This window comes from Aphelocoma coerulescens, chromosome 19 (genome assembly GCF_041296385.1).
Source record: "Aphelocoma coerulescens isolate FSJ_1873_10779 chromosome 19, UR_Acoe_1.0, whole genome shotgun sequence".
Classification (NCBI taxonomy): domain Eukaryota; kingdom Metazoa; phylum Chordata; class Aves; order Passeriformes; family Corvidae; genus Aphelocoma; species Aphelocoma coerulescens.
In genome coordinates, this window is record NC_091032.1 from 10,426,733 (window position 1) to 10,443,506 (window position 16,774).

Below are 16,774 nucleotides of genomic sequence, written 5' to 3' on the forward strand. Positions count from 1 at the left end.
TGACCTTGGCTATGCCCTGTGCAGCTCCTCCTGGAAAGCTGGGATTGGTCTGCTGTACCCTCGTGCCTGGAGAGAAAGGCCTGGGAGGGCAGGGAGGGGAAGAAACCCAAACCCAAAATCCTTCACCGACCCCAAATCCCGGGGAAGGGCTCCGGGCGCGCGCGGGCACCTGCCGCGTGTGCGGCGCCCTCTGGCGGGCACGCGCGGCACCGCGCACCTCGCACCTGGGCACGCGCGGCACCGCGCACCTGGGCACGCGCGGCACCGCGCACCTGGGCACGCGCGGCACCGCGCACCTGGGCACGCGCCCCGCCCCGCCCCGCCCGGCCCCGATCGCGATCCCGGCGGCTCCCGGCTCCTGGCAGGGCCCAGGCGCTCGGCGCTGGCTCCCCGTGTTCTGCACGAAGGCAGAGTCGGAGGCCAGAGTGGAGAAAAGCAGCTCCTTCAGCCTGCAATAACCCCCGCGGGAGTGTTAGCAGGGCGATGCGCAGTTTGGCCCGGGTTTGGAGGGGAGATTCCTGCAGCCCTTCCACTCTGCATCGTATCAGTCCCTTGCTTCCTGCTGCAGCTAGAATTTGTGAGCTTTAGAGAAAGAAAATGAGCTAGGTGGGATTTTCTGTCTCATCTGCTGTGCTCTCGTCAGTGGAGAGCTGCTTGTGTACACTGCAAACAACAGCACGGAGCATGAAAGAGTTCTGCCAAGGCTGGGAGACAAACCTCGGACTTCTTTTGTTTCTCCTGCTTTAATTAGGAAACAGCCCATGCATGAAACACAAGGAGTGCCAGAAAATCAAATAAATGTAAGCCTTTGATGCTTTCTTTCCCTGAATACACACCTCTGTGAGCTCTTTAGTCCCTCATCCCCTCAGAGGCTAAAGGTCAGTGGGGCCCCCTGTGAACTGCTGCCCTGGGAGAGGAAGAGGAAGGAAATGACACATTAGCTCAGCTTTCTAGGCCTGTCTTGATACACTTGTGTGAGTCACCAGAGCGTGACGGCAGTGGCTGGAGAATGGCATCTATCAAGACTCGGTTTCCTCTTCTGAAGCTGTGACATCTGTAGCCGTGTTTCCCTGGGCCTGTGAACAATCCTGCAGCTCTTTGGTGGGCTGCACTGGAGAGTCCTTTTACTGGGAGTGTCAGGAGAGTTCCAGCTAAAGCTGCTTATTTTCATCACTTCTGGGAAGACCAGTCTGGCTCCCAGCTTAAGGAAGCGTGGAAAACTGCTCTTCCAGCAAGAACTGAGGAATTGCTTTCTGAAATTGTCCCAAACACAGTGAAGCCACCAGTCACCACTTCACAGGCTTCCAGCTTCATAACAACTTTGTCACACATAGATGACATTTTGTTAAAGAGTTGAGGTTTTGTTGCAATTTCAACATCTTGGGGTTTTGTTTTGCTCCCCATCCCCAACCCGAGCCTTGCAAATACCATCTCTCACTGCTCCGAAGTTAACAGCTCCTTTTCCAGCACAGCAGATGTGGGAAAGCTGGATTTAAGACACAGGTAACTTGATTCCACTTCCATCTCTGCAATCATCTTCCTGTTTCACATACCCTTAACCTCGTGGTGTCTCAGTTACACTACTGTCCCACTACCTTATGTATGACCTGTTAAATACCTGCACGCTTTTAATGTTTTTTTCTGGAGTCATGAAGAATTTCCTTGCTTTTGCTATTAAAGTGAAATCTGAGGATAACGTGAAACCATGTGACTCCTAGCGATGGGGTTTTTAAGTGAAAACACTGCAGCATTGACTGCAGGTCTGGAGCTCAGGACTTTATCTCCCATTCTGACACCACCCCTCCCTGGACCACTAAGGAAACTGTCCAGTAGCTGCTACAGGAACAACAGGTTTGCTGTTTTTCAAGGGATACCATCACTTAGGTTCTGGTATCAAACACTTCCCAAGGATGGAAAGTTTAAGCTCTGGTAAGACAAGAGGAATAGGAAACGCTGGCAGTGTGAGGAGGCAGTGGTAGAGCTGGCAAGGGTAGGGATGCAGGGTACTGATAATGCTGGTCATCACACCCACACCTGGGACAAGGGGCCTCTTCCTTGTTGACAAAGTGACCTCAGGCTCACAACATCACACCCAGCATTCATCTTTCAGAAGTCTCCTTAAGGGAGTGCATTTGGGAGGGGCTGTACTGGGCAGTGCTCACGGTCAGGAAAGCAGCTCCAGGAATAGCAGGTAGGAAATGTTGTCGTGAACCCACACGCAACCCAAGGGCTATTCTTAGGAGGAAGCCTAAATTGGAAATTCAACAGGCAATGTTTTCAGACTTGTTTCTGTTGCAGAGATGAAGACAGTTAAGTGAGTGGTGCCTGAGTTTACAGTGTCACCTGAAACACCTGAGGGTGCCAGAGGCTTTCTCGGTGCGGGACAGGAAAATGCACGAGACAGGGAGGGGGCCTCGGGTGACCTGCATGGTGTGCACTGAGAGTCAGGACAAACGGTGCCTGAGCACCTGTGCCTTGGATATTGTCCCCTTGCATTTACTCCTGCATGTCATGACTCTCATGGCCTTGTTAACAGCACATCTAAGCATCATCTGCTTTGACACCAGGACACCTTTGGGAGGTGGAGAAGTTCTGGAAGACATTTGAAACACAGAGGAGCTGGGGACCTTACTCCCTTACATGGAGTATCACACCAGAGGTGTAAGCACAGCTTTGCTTGATCAAAACTGCATTATGGACGCGTGCATTTTCTTTAAACCCAAAAGAGATGAGGCTGCCTGCTGGAAAGAGAAGGCAATATTTTAATGATGTCTTGTTTCTAAGCAAATGTACTGAATATTTGGCAACCCTTAACTTGTTAATTCAGAAAAAGAATGAACAAGACAAGCTAAACTATTTAATCTACTAATAAAATGTCAAGACCTATGTAAGACACTGCTCTCCTGTACTCCTTGGCCTTTTTATTGAGGCACAATAGTGGTCTCCACCATTTTCTTTATTCCTTAGAACTATTGTTTCTGTTCTTTTGCTCAGGACTTGCTTGCTGGGCCAGAGAGACCTGCTGTGTCTGCTGGAGGTCAGTTTCTTTAAATAAAAAAGTAATCCAGATCAATGCGGGATTACAGGGCATGAAATCTCCTCATGGCTAAGCAGGGTCAGTGTTCTTGGATGGCAAAAACTGCCCTCAAGTTTTGGTTTGCAATAAAATACCTGGTTCCTTGCTGGCTGCTGCGTTCCCCTCCCAGCAATGAGCTTTCCCCAGCACTATTTGGCGTTGGACTCACCACAGCCCATGGTCCAGCCAAAGGGATGTGCTCCACATCCCCCAGGATGCAGCAGGCACAGCCCAGGGCCTGCTCAGACTGAGCTCAGGAGGAGATGCAGCCTTGGGAGAAAGAAAATCTGGGGTTTCCTGGGTGCTGAAAGGTCAGCTGAGCACGCAGGGAGATCCAACCTTGTCCACTCGGCACCAATGCTGTCCTCACTGCTGTTTGGAGTCAACAGGGTTTCTGGTTACAGGAGCCAACTTTTGGTGTTGTGGCAAAAGATTAGGTCTTGTCTGTATTCAAAGAAATCGTGAGGGAATTCTCACTGTGTACTCAAGGCCAAATCCAGAGCTAAGCAGAGCCAGTGACTTCCAGGTGGAGGCAAATCTCATTCTGAAATTGTCCCAGCACACATAATAAACACCCCCAATTTAAGAGTCTCTATTAGGATGCTTTGTCATCATAAAGCACCTTTCCTGGGTCTTACTTGTTTTTCCCTGTTTATTTTTATCTGCCATGAAATTATCATTACCAACAGGAGCTATTTTAATGGCCTGACAGAAGTAGGAACATTTTGCTCAGACTGAGGCTCAGCAGAGGCACTGTTCAAGCAACGTGTTCAGAACACACTTCAGGAAGAATCTTCCCATCAGGATTCCCCAGCACTGACACAGAGGGGGTTTCATTGCAGGATCCCCCAGGGTGCCACAGATCTCTGGCTCCACAGGAAAGGAGGGATGCCAAAAGTGCCTGGGGGCTCTGTCCACAGGACAAGTGTCCATTGTGGTTGCTGAATGACACATCTGCCTGCTACAAATAGACTCCTGCAGAGCCCTGCATGCCCTGACAGCTGGCCACCAGCCTGAAGTGACTTCAAAGAGCTGAGCTGGGCCCAAGAGGTCCAACATCCTCTTCCTCTGAGCTCGAACAACACCTGGGCTTAAGCAGCAGCCACCCCCATGAACTCCTTTTCCTGAACAGAGACGCTCTGACCTACACATCAGGGGCTCAAGACAAAGCTGTGCCAAGAACATCAAAGTCAACTTCTACTGGCACCTGAACCTTTGAGGAAAGTAGGATATTGCTATGCAGGACATTAGCAATGATTTTAGAATAGCTGTGTTTAAAATAAAAATAACAACTTCAACAACAGGAAACAAGGAAGGGAAAACCTGAAACCAAAGTTCTCCAACAGAGACTATGTTACTGCACAGGACTCCAGCAGTAAGACCCAATTCGGTAAAACAGCCACCTGAAACAGTATTTCATCAGGGATTGTTATTGTGTAGTTGAGATGGTCTGAGGTCACCCTTCATATTTACCTCCCCATTTCAGCTCTAGGTAGGGGTGGACTGGGTAGGTGGAGGGATAGGTACCATTCCCTTCAGGTTGCTCTAAATCACTTGCAATGTATTTAATTTCATCATACCCACAACCAGAAACCACACACGCTCACAAACTCTGAGAGAAAGTAGATTTGACAAAGATTTATGCAGTGAGTCTGTTAAGAAAGTATACACACCTCTGCTATTTTATAACACACACAAGGATGGACTGTAAATGTTTTGGGGCAAGAATAATTTTCTTAGGCAGACCACGACTGAGGCTCCCAGGGCAAAGACATGAATAAATGCATAGCACAATGAAGAGCAGAATATTTAGGTTCATAAATGATAGGTCCACCGGAGATGCAAGAGGCTTGTGCAAGCAGGACTTGGTGTGAGGGAGAGCAGCTTGCATTTGCCCTCACTGTAAGTATTCCTTGTGCATGAAACAGCCCCTGGGCACAAGGGGCAAGAGGACAGGGAGCAGAAGGGGGTGGCTCTCAGCGTGGTTATGTTGCTGTTATTCTACAGGACTGCTCTTGATTTATGTGCATCAAAAGCAAGCAGGTCCCTTATCTGTGCTGCCCGCGGCTCAGCTAAAGAGCAGAAGGATCTGTCTGTAGGTTGTGTTTTACAGAAATCACATCCGTGACTCCCTCTCTCGAAGGCGGCGGCTCGGACCGGGGGAGCACCAGCGTGTGAAGTTAATCTAACGAAAATTAATCTAACGAAAACAGCTGTCTCCGGCAGGATTACCGATTTTCATTGCCTGCGATGCTCTGCAGCTCCCGCGGGAGCCCCGGCCCCGGTCCCCGGCCCGGCCCGGCGGCTGCAGAGGGCACCAGAGCGCCGGGCAGGTGCCGCTGCAGCCTGGGCTGCGAGGGGACAAGGGACAGCCCAGCCCCGGCCGCAGCGTGCAGAGAGGGCTGGGCAGCCTTTGGGGAGCCCCCAGTGCTGTTACGGGGTACCCCGAGCCCTGCCCCGAGCGCTGTTACGAAACGCTGCCTCAGCCTCAGGACCATCTGGCATTGCTGCTGCTGAGGTACCAGAGCCGGTGCCACCGTGCCAGGAGGAGAGCAGGGATTTACAGCCCCGGGGGACCGGCTTCATCTGGGTGGTGGCTGCACGCCAAAACAAATAGCAATAAACACATTGGCCCAACCAGCTCAGTTTCTTACTTAAGTAACTTCCCAGAATGGGAGAAAATGCAGAATTGCACAATGTTCCTGGGTAGCTGTTTTCTCCCTCTTGTGTCACCTCAAGGCACAGGGGATGTCACTAAAAGTGATATGAAATGCTGAGTTTGAGGTGTGACCATATCCTTTAGCTGCTGATAAATTCAGTGAGTCTGCATCCCTCTCTGGCGCACCGGAGAATGCTCTGCATGTAATAGGGCGAGAATGGCATAAAAACCACACCTTGGTTTGGGCAGAAACAGCACTGGTTTAGAGACAAGTCAGCTGGGAGCTTTTGCAAGGCTTTATGAGACACTGTTCCCTTCCACAGGGAACAGGAAATAAGCACTACTCTATCTTTAACATCAGTCCTCCATGTTTGCAGCCTTCATAAGGAACTGGTATCTGTTCTGAAACTCCTATTACAGCACAGAAGTGTCCACACTCCTTTATCCCAGCATCTTTAAACAGCCCCATTCTGTGTGAAAAATTGGTGACTGTTTTACTGTGAGTGGCAAGATCTCAGTCCCGCACAACCCAAACATGTCAATATTTCAAATTTTCACCTGAGTTTAGCAGACAAGATCCTTCATTCCCAGTGACAGAAAAGGACTGCATTTTCCCTGTGACTTCATCATTTGCTCTCTTCCTGACATCACTGCAGAACAGTTATCTGAGTAACTCGATAAGCCCTCCCTGGCTGGGTTGTTGGGGTTTATTTTTCCCACTTTTAAATCGGTAAGAACTCCACTGTTGCTAGAGATAAGCAGCCATTTGGGGTTATTTGAGTGCAAGCTGCAGATAAGAGAGTGTCTCCTGAAGGCTTTTGTTGTCTCTTTCTGCCAGTGGCTTTTTGTTTCTCCTGTCTTTATGTATAAGTTCTCTGAAGTTGTTCTGTGTGTGAGGGGAAGTACAGCGATCACTGCTTCCACAAGTGGTTGGGGAATCTCTACTGCCCTTGGGACTCCCAGCCTGAATTTGCAAGTCTCACTTCCATGTGAGAGCTGGCACAACCCTCCCACTGCAGCAACTCAGCCTTTCCCAGAACTCCTGCAGAGAGGGATAAGGCTGGGCAGGTTCTTTACTGGCAAAAGCTTCTCTGCTAAAGATGTTTGGAAATCAGGATCCTTCCATGAGGAAAATGGGTCCAGCTCTAAGAGCCCTGGAAAACACTGATTCTATGAGCTTGCAGCAAGATCCATGGGAAGAGAGCCCTTCACCTTCTGCGTGCTGAAGTAAATGGATATGGAGTCTGGAATTTGGCAAAGATAAAAGGGATTCAATTTCAGTTTTAGGAATGAAATAGTACTGCAAGCTGGAGAGAGTTTTAGCCAGCTAGCCAGGATTGATCCAGCAGGTTCTGGTTCCCAGGATTCAGCCTTGTAGCTGTCACTGCACTTGTGAGTGCAAAAGGCTATCAGAACTTATCACCTGAATCATATCTTCCACAGCCCAGGTCAGGAGGATTTAATGTGTTTAATCACTTGGTTTTTTCCTCTTTGCCAAATAATTTCATCACAAAATTTGTATGAAGAGTTGACCTACAAGCCTTGTTTCCATGTGCAGATAAGCTTCTGTTGGAGTTGCAGCATGCTACTCTTTCATCCATTTTTGCAGCTCTCAAGAACAGCAGGGAGGTGTCCTGACCATCCAGCACACATCTGGAAAGCCCAGGTCAGAGCCTTCTGTGATACCGTGACTGCATTCCTGTTCTTTGCTATCACAGCCTCAGGTAATAATCAGAAGGGAGTGCCCAGTCATGTGAAGGATGAGCCAGTCCAGCCTGTTTCCTGATTTTCAGGGTCAACAATTTCTTATATCATTCCAGACTTACAGAGCATTTCCCAGATGGAACAGCTGCAGTCCACTTCTCAGTTCTGCCAGTAGCCCACAGCTTCAGGCAGGCACTTTCCACCCTGCCCTTCCCAGGTCCTGCAGGACTTTGAACAGTGCTCATGTCTAAAGGCGAGTTTAGAGTTTGCCTACTAGGACCTCTAAAAAATTCTCTGAATAGGAGTCATCATGATAAACTACTCCTAATAAAATAACCAACCTCCTGCAAAACCTTGTGAAAGAGACAGCTAGGTAAGTTCTATCAGCCCCAGCTGACAAGGAGATCACAAGATCACCTGTGAGACATGCCCAGAGCTACATGAGGCACACAAGGAGGAGGCAGCCAGTTCTGCCTTCCTCTGCTGGTGCCGTGCTGTCCTCTCCAGAGCGCGCTGCCTCCAAACCCAGCCTTTGGCAGCACAGCCTTATTCTCCTCAGGGCCCTCTTTTCTTCACATTTATATATTGTAGATTTTGCTTCTTTAACACATGCAGGAAGAGGCACCTGAGCTGCACCCATCTCTGAGGGGCCCATCCTTGTTCCAGGTTACTGCACCACTTACTAACCCTGCCTTGCACCTTGGCGGGGCTGTCTTAACACATCTATAATGATAACTTCATCATAGAAAATAGATACCCTGGGGGAAAAAAATCCAAACCTAGCAGGTTTCTGCATCTCTATTTCTGCATCTCCTGGTAGTCTTACTATTTCTTCTTGTGGTATCTTTTTGATCTCTCTGCATGTAACTACCTCAATCCACATACCTTAGAAGCACCTATCAAAAAGCAGGGGTTAAATACAAACACTGGGTGCAGCAGATGTGCATTGGGATGACTTTGCTCAATGTTACCCCTCTCCATTATTCACAAGCTCCTACCAATCTGCTCTCAGCAGGGATGCCGTATGTGGGATTAAAGGACAAAAGGAAACAAGAACCAAAGTCAGGTCTCCCTGGCAGCACAGTTATGTGCTTTCCTAATGTGCTGCTTTATCTGTCTAACAGAATAGCAATAGCTGCTGCAGAAGAGAAACTTAAATTATGCCTTAATTAGGCAGGTTTTGGCTGCTTTTCTTGTGTCCCCAGTGAGACAAGGCTGTGTCATTCTAACTCTATTTAGGAAAAAAACCCATGTACACTTAGAACCTAGACCCTTGGGAATATTCCATAAGGCACAAGCCCCTAGCATACCCAGCACACTGCAGTCCATGTGGGGATTTTTCACTTGCCCAAGGTGCAACCCTCTGTGTTCTTTTCTCAGCTCACCTGCTAATGCATAACTTTACTTTCCCTTCCCCTCTGTAATTCCCAATTGGTTCTCTGGGAGTAAAGCTACTCTGGGAATGTCAGATTGTGCTGACTGCAAGAGCTTGGATAACCTGACTGAGGAAACAAGCAAGCTCCAAGCAAAGCATTTCTAATGGGAAAGACATTCTGAGAACCTTTCTTTTCTGTCTAGTCAGCAATGAGTTCATGCTACAGCTTGGCACTTCCATCATAAGATTATTTTCCCCAATCAGGTAGGGATTTAATTATCTAAGTATCTAATACCTTTACCCTTCCATGACATTTGTTTGAAATAAATAAATAATTTATATGGGAGTCACACTAGCTGCCTGGATGTACCCAGTATTTTCCTACAGGCAGGCAGCACAGCATGTGGAGCAGAACCCTGAGAGCCCCAGCTCTGTGCTGGGAGCACAGCCCACCCCTACCCGCATGCCTCACGCACCGAGACCCTCACTGGTTTGGACTGGGAGCTGTCTGTGGAATGACTAATGCAATCAGAAGCCAATTTGGATTAGTCCCTCTACACATCACCGCGTGGAAAAAGAAGCGCATTAAGCCTGGCCTGCTAAAAGCTGGGTCGAAATGCTTTGACCACATCACAGTAACAACGCTTAGCAAGGCAAAATGTCTCCTGTCAGAGGCTATTCCCTCACTGCTGCACTAAGCAAAGCAACCGGTTTGTTTTCCTAGCACAAGCTGACCTTCTGTGCAGCCAATATCTAAAACACATTGTCTGAGGGGCGGGAGCTGACAGCACTGAATGATGCAATTCTGTGAGCGCACCCGAGCGTTAGCAATGCCGACTGCACCCGTCCTGCTGAGCTGCGAGTCTCGGGGCACCGGCACATTTGGGGTGGTAATTCTTTGCAGATGGCTGTGTCTGCTCGGCAGAGGGCTGTAGGCAAACTCCACTGGGTATTCCCAACAGCTCTTTCCTGTGGCAGAGCGGAGATGTGAGCACAGAGGCACCTGCAGCCCCTAACAACTGGTGACAGTGGAACTTGCCCAGTTTGAAGGATACCAGAGGGGTCAGGATGCAGAGGAAGTACAGGGAGCATTGGCTGAGCTAAAATTCCCAGCCGTGCAGCACAGATGAACAGCACGTTACTTTGAAGATATCTAGGACAGCCGAAAACTGCTGAAATTCTACAGACATCTCATTTTTTAACAGAAATGCAGAATGGAAAAGGACCACATGGGTTCTTTCATAGCTTGAGCATCTACATAAAATTATTAGCAACTCTTAACATCCTGATTATCCTTCATGAAAACACTTGGAAGCTTGTGGGTTTGATATTTCTGATTTCCCATTTTAAATGTGAATTGTTTGGAGTAAATTACAATGTCTATGGTTTGAGAAGAGATGTTTTGTTCCATGTTTTGGTAAAAGACAGGCAATACAATTGAACAAGGCTCTTGATTTTGGAAGAGTTTGCAGAGGGGGTTCATGGATGGATGGGAGCTGGAGGCATTCTATCAAATAGCTCTGACCATAGTCTCATCAAAGGAGCACACATCAAGCATTTAAGTATTCTAAGTTCTGACTTCAGTAAGCTCAGTAAGTATGTGGAGTAGCTCCACTAAACCAATGGATTCATGTTTTATTATGCCCATTGTAATGGGCAAAATCTGACCTTTTGAAAAGGGTTCTGGGAAGCGCAGATGTGGATCACATCTACCCCTTTAATCTTCTACGTTTAATTCCTAAGCACTCTCTATGGTTTAAATAGACATATCAGACAGAGGAAACATTCTCATCTCTGGTTCATGGAGGAGGCAGACAGATGAGATGATTTGCCCATGGCTATACTTTCTAAAAGAGCCAGGAACTGAACCAGACTGGTCCAGTCTCAATGTCTCAACCACAGGGTCATCATTCCCTGCCTTGAAATGGTTTCCAAAATCATGCACTGTGGGGAATTATAAGAGAGAATTGAGTTGTGAGCTGTGAAACCTGCCTGCAGAGGCACATGGCAGCACAAAGGAGCACATGGCAGCACAGAGAGGCTTGTCTCCACCAGACTCTGGGGGGAGGAGGTGTCACACGGCAAAGCCCGACAGAGAGGAGCCCTATGGAGAGGAGCCTGCCGGGAGCTGACGGACGGACGGGTGAACAGCGAGTGATCATCCCATGGAAGGACATTGAGAAAATGTGTTACTGATGTGGCAACACGGGATAGGTCACACCATATAAGGAAATACTGTGCTCAGAAAAGTGTATAAAACCAACTCACTCCTTTGAATAAATGATTCAGATTCCCTGCTGGTCTGGGTCCAAGATTCAATCACCAACAATGCACTAAAGTATGGATATGGACTTGAAATTAACTCTGTGCTTATGCAACATTCTCAACACAACCACTTTCCTGCACTGAGCCTTCTACACTTATCATGATCAAGCACTCTGGTCTTGTCAGGCAATATTCCCCCTCAGAACCAGCGGATGGACCCTGTGCATGGCAGAAGGAGCAGCCAGGGCCAGCTGCCTATTCCTCAGCTGCTGAATTCTCCCATTTTGCACTCACAGCAGGGGTAGAACCTACAAGCTGCTGGATCAGAGAAAACTAAACTCAAGTATGAGGGAAAGTGGTAAGGGTTTACTTTGTCCCTTCCTGTTCATTTGTCTGCCATGAATGCAGAGGGTTTCCTATTGGGTGCTGTGGGGTAAGAGCCAGAATTTTCAAAACTTTGGCTCAGCTCCTGCCAGCATTCATGTTCTCTTATCTTGCTTCCGGTGCAAACTATTTCCAGAGATGGTGTTACTGAGAAAGTCAATTACTCTGATGGAAACAGAGGAAGAACAGCGAGCAGAAAATCAGAAGACTGAATTCAAATGCAGACAAGAACTGGCCAAGACCATTCTCTCCCCAGACACTCTCAGCAAGATCAGAGTGTGCACTTGTGCAGAACTGGGGCAGCTGAGCCCTACCACACTGGCAGCCACTGCCAGAAATTGGGTAGTGAGACAGGCTGTGCTTTCTAGCATTTTCTGTCTAAGGAGTCAGGATTTCATGTTTAGGAATATCATACATTATAACCCCAGAATCCAAATGGAGAGTATTACTCCCATGGTATGCTTTCAACATCAGAAACTTGAGTCAACAGTTAATGTAAAAATTATGCCCATTGGATTTTATAAAGACTTTGAGTAGACTGCAGAATATGTGGCTCACTATTTCCTCTGGCATCATCAGAAAAAGGTTTATCTGTTTGTGCATTTGTTCTTGGTGAGTAGTTTGGGCAGCATCTGTCTCCTGTGTGAGAAGTTAAGCATATGCATGAAGCCATGGCTCTTTACACTGCCTGAGCCTCCATTTAAAGGAAGCTTTGCACAGTCCTGCACAGAAAGTTTGGGCAGCCATTCTACTCCTCACACTCACGCTATGTGTGCTATTAGCTGGTTAATTAATGGGTGCACTAAATATCTTATAAATTGCATGGGTGCCATAATCCACAGCCTGAACTGTATGCAGAGTTCAAGCAGGGATTAGGAGAGTACATGCCCTTAAAGGTGAGGTGACTTTCAAGAGAAAAAAATAAGTTAGAAATACGTGTTTGCTAAGAACCAAGGTGTACAGAAACAGCCTAAAGGTATTTTAAGGACATTTCTATTTATATCTCTTTTACCTGACGAACTCCTGTTGGATGAAAATAGTTTACTATTTATAACATACCATCAAGTGAAGGCTTCTGGTACAATTGTCTAGTGACTGTCCACACCCTAAAGGGATGGGAACATCATTCTGTGAATATGAACAGGACCTTGCTGGCATCTCTTTATGCCACCACAGTCAAGGCAACAAAAAATTTGCAGCTCTCAAGCACTCATAAATCAAGACACAAACCTCCTTTATGTCACGAATTTGGCCTACAAGTTGTCACAGAATAAAAGGGGGTAGTTTTTTTTCTTTGACTTCAGAGCTAAGACTGCAGATTCTTCTGCTGCTTTTGTTTTCACTGTAGTCTGACTTGCCCTCTCCCTCCAGGCTTTGTTTTAAAAAACTGCAATCATCCAGTGGATGCTCTGTCACAGTTTCTCTGTGCCCTTCAATATTTTCCTCCTAAACTTGAATCTCAAGCCATTGGCTACCTTGAGACCTGACCCAGTTTTACACAGCACACAGAACCCTTGCTCCCTGGGACTGACACTCGCTTGAACAGAGCTCTGCACACAGCTTGTCTTGCAGCTGTGGTCTCCGGAATACAGAATGAAAGGAAAGGGTTAAGCTTTTTAGCTAGTTCTGAAAAATAGGGTGCCACTGTGAGGCAGAATTAAAAAGTGAATGAATCCAGACTTCAGTTCTTTAGGATACACAGTATTTTCTATAGATCTCATTTTGCATCTTCCCTTCAAAATCCCACTCTGTCCTTAACATGTATTACAAGTGTTATACTGTTCTACAGAATTCTCATTAAGTATAATTAAGTAATGTAATGAAATCTAGTAGATCAGAAACCAAGATTCTCCCTTTAAATATGTTTCTCTCCTAAACAACTTAGCACTGCTGTAATCACTGTGAACAAAGAAAAACTGCCAGACCCTAATCAGCACGCAGCAGGGATGGGTCATGGACACATTTATCTTTCTTCTCACAAGCCTCCCCTGGATAAAGGAAATGCCCTAATACTCAAGGCATCTTGGACACCAGATGGCTGATTATTAGACATTTTATGAGAGGAAGGAAGTAAAGAGAAACAGCCTGAATTTTCATGGCACTGTAGGGATAGGGGAAAGGAAGGCGGAACAAGGACTTAATCCAAAACTTACTGACTGGAAGACACTGATTTCAAAGGACTTTGAATCGGAAGGAACAAAAGATCTGTGCTTGCTTTTCCTTCTGCAGATTAATTCTCAACTCACCAAGAGCAAGAATGATTGGTAGTTGAATAAAATTTTCTATTTTCATCAATCTAAGGACTTCCCGCTGAGCCATTTTTTTGCAGGGGACAGGTTTAAGTTTCTAAATATTCTTCATAATGTTGTAAGCTTTTAGACTATCTGCGGGCTTTTCAGAGACCTGGTTTCCAAGAGCCTGACTCAGTAGAGCAGGAGCTGGCCATGAGGCCAGGAGCAGCAGCAGAATGCACAGGCAGCTGCACGCAGAATTCCACCTCCAATGAAGGAATGCCACAGGCAATGCCCATCAGATGCATCAGGGCAGTCCCTCCACTCTTATCATTTGGCCCAGCCTCTTTTACAGTGTCTTAATGTTTAGAAACCTGTAGAAGTCAGCTCCTTTCATTTTATCCATTGCAGAGTTCCTGCAGCTCTTCTAAAACAGATCTGTCAGTGCATGCAGGCTCTCCCCAGGGACCACTGCGTAATTGAGGACTACAAGACATGCACCAGAATGCTTCACAGAAAGAGATTTCCTGGATGTTTCACAAGTGGAAGATGGCAATAGCTCCTCCCAGGTCCCACCACGCACAGCAGAGGGACACAGCTACATCAAATGTGCAGATGGATCTTGGGAAGAACGCGGATATTGAATCTAGTGGTCTTTGTGGTGCTGCTCCTCCCATGGAAAGGGATGTGGATTATCCAGCAGGCCCTGTTGATCCCAGGACAGCCCTCTTGCTAGGTATGTAATGAGAGACACAATGTACTGCTTGAGAAATGACTGTGGTCACCCCACTTGTGAGGCACTGCACACACACATGCGGAGGAAGGGTTGCAGAACTGGAAAGGAGGCCTCCCACAGAACAGGACAAGAGCTGGTGGTAAAGTCTCCACACACAAGTAGCTGCATCAGGAGAAATTTGGTTTGTTTCTATTTTTTTTTTCCTTTTGCCAGAAAACCTGGCATTGATTCAGAGTTGCTGACAGACGTAGGGCACACGAGTGGGAGGAGTCTGTTCTCATTTTGCTAATGAACATAACTCCACTGGCAAAGCCCGAGCGCAGGACAAGCCTCACGCAGGGCGTGCACAGCTGAGTCTGGACCCGGGGCCTTACCAAAGGGCTGTCACATCAAACGGGTCCGAGCGCACGGGAATAATGGGAGCAGATGATTAACCCACCCTGCTCCTCTCCTTTATTTAAACACCAAGAAAGGGCTCTGGGGAATGAAGCTAATAGCCATGTGGAGTCCCGGCTCCAGAAACATAATGATGGACCTGGAGCCTTTTCTCACCCGGATGAAAGAGGGGCTGTTGTGCTGCAGTTCACAGCGTGCTAATGACAAACACAACTAAAACCTTCAGCCTGTTTCAGACTCAGGCCTGTAATCTCCTTATGCAATACGCTTGACAAAGCTCTCTTGTGGAATATGAGCCTGCTTTTTCCACCACAGTATATACCCCCTCCCTCACCAGACTGCGCGCTACTGGGCTTGATGAATTTAACTATCTATTAATTATTTTTACTCTTATAGCATTTAACAAAATAAACTGGTTATTTTGCTGCAAATAAAACAAACATTAGGAAGCTCTGCTTGCAGTGATATGCATGTCTGAGGGGAAGAGCAGCAGCTCACCTGCTGCAGTGTTCTGAGAGGTAAAGCTGCCTAATTATTTTTTATTATCCCTGTGTTGTTTTGTTAACCAAATATTTGTCTTTTTGCCTCACACACATATCTAATGCCAATATACAAATTGCACAAGGGGATTATGCCAGCATGAGTCAATCTAGGGTGTGTTTATCCTTGGAGAGACATAAGCCTCTGTTTCTAAAGGCGGGTGTTTCTTATCCTTGTTAGACCTATGAATATCTTTTGCCAACAAAATTTGTCACTTTTCACTGTTGGCATGTCTGCTGCTAGAACAAACCCCACAGGCTGGCAGGGCTCCAAGTGGGGTGGGGGCTAAGGCCTCTGGGACTGTCATTATTGAGTATTTATATTACAGCAGAGCTTGGAGGCTTCTCGCTGAGATTCAGGCATTGCCGTGCAAACAGAGAGTAAAAGACTCTTCCTGCCCCAAATAGTTTATAGTCTAAACAGAAGTGACTGGTGATAAATAGCAGACAAAAAGGCAGCACTATTGCAACACAGCTAATGCTAAAGAAAGACTGCAAAACCCATGGGATTACTCTAAAAATAAATGTTGAGGGTTTTATCTGTTTTATAGACAACTAAAATTCTTACGTTCTTAAAGCTAGAAAGTTTCTGGTTGCTGTAACAGCTGCAATTCTTGTTTACTCACGTGACTCCAGAAGGTAAGATGAACACATCACTCCACTCCTCCTCCTCTCAGTCCCATCTCAAAGTTCCTTTCTGTTGAAGGGGAAGTGAGCGGGTGGCTGGTGGTGCTTGGTTGCCAGCCGGGGTTAAACCACGACACCTGGCCACAGAAAACACTGAGTGAAGCTACACAGCAGTTTCTTGTGCCCTCCACTTCTGGGGCAGAAATTCTCTTAAGATTGCCCAAGCACAACTGTTTTTCCCCACCCATGAAAATTATTTTTAAGAACAAGAGTAGTGTTTAATTTTCACATCTCTTCCTCCATTATTGTCAGCATACAGTTCAGTTTCCTGTATCTATCCCTGACTCACTGGGATCCACCACTGCCAAACCCGTGGATTTGCTGGTCCATCCCTTGCATTTGACTGTGCCATTTGACACAGACAGCTGAGCAGGAAAAACTCCATGGAAGAAGTGGCCCTAAACTAAAATTTTTCTTAAAGCTGCAGGTCATATACTTGTGTGAACTGGTTTGGCTCAGTTGCAGGCAATGAAGATATCTAAACTGGGAAATGGTGAGGATTTGTTCTGGGAACACCATCTCACCATCCTCACTTTCTCTGTATATCCTAACAAGAATATCCAGCAGCATGTTTAAAAATAGGACTTAAGTTTCTCAGCTTCCCAGCAGAGGAGCATGCCAGAGCTACTGTGTATTCCTGTGCTGTGCCGGGGAGAGGAATACTCCTATGGCTGTGTAGGAGGAAGCCTTTGAGGGGAAAATCACCGATAATAAAGGCCTCT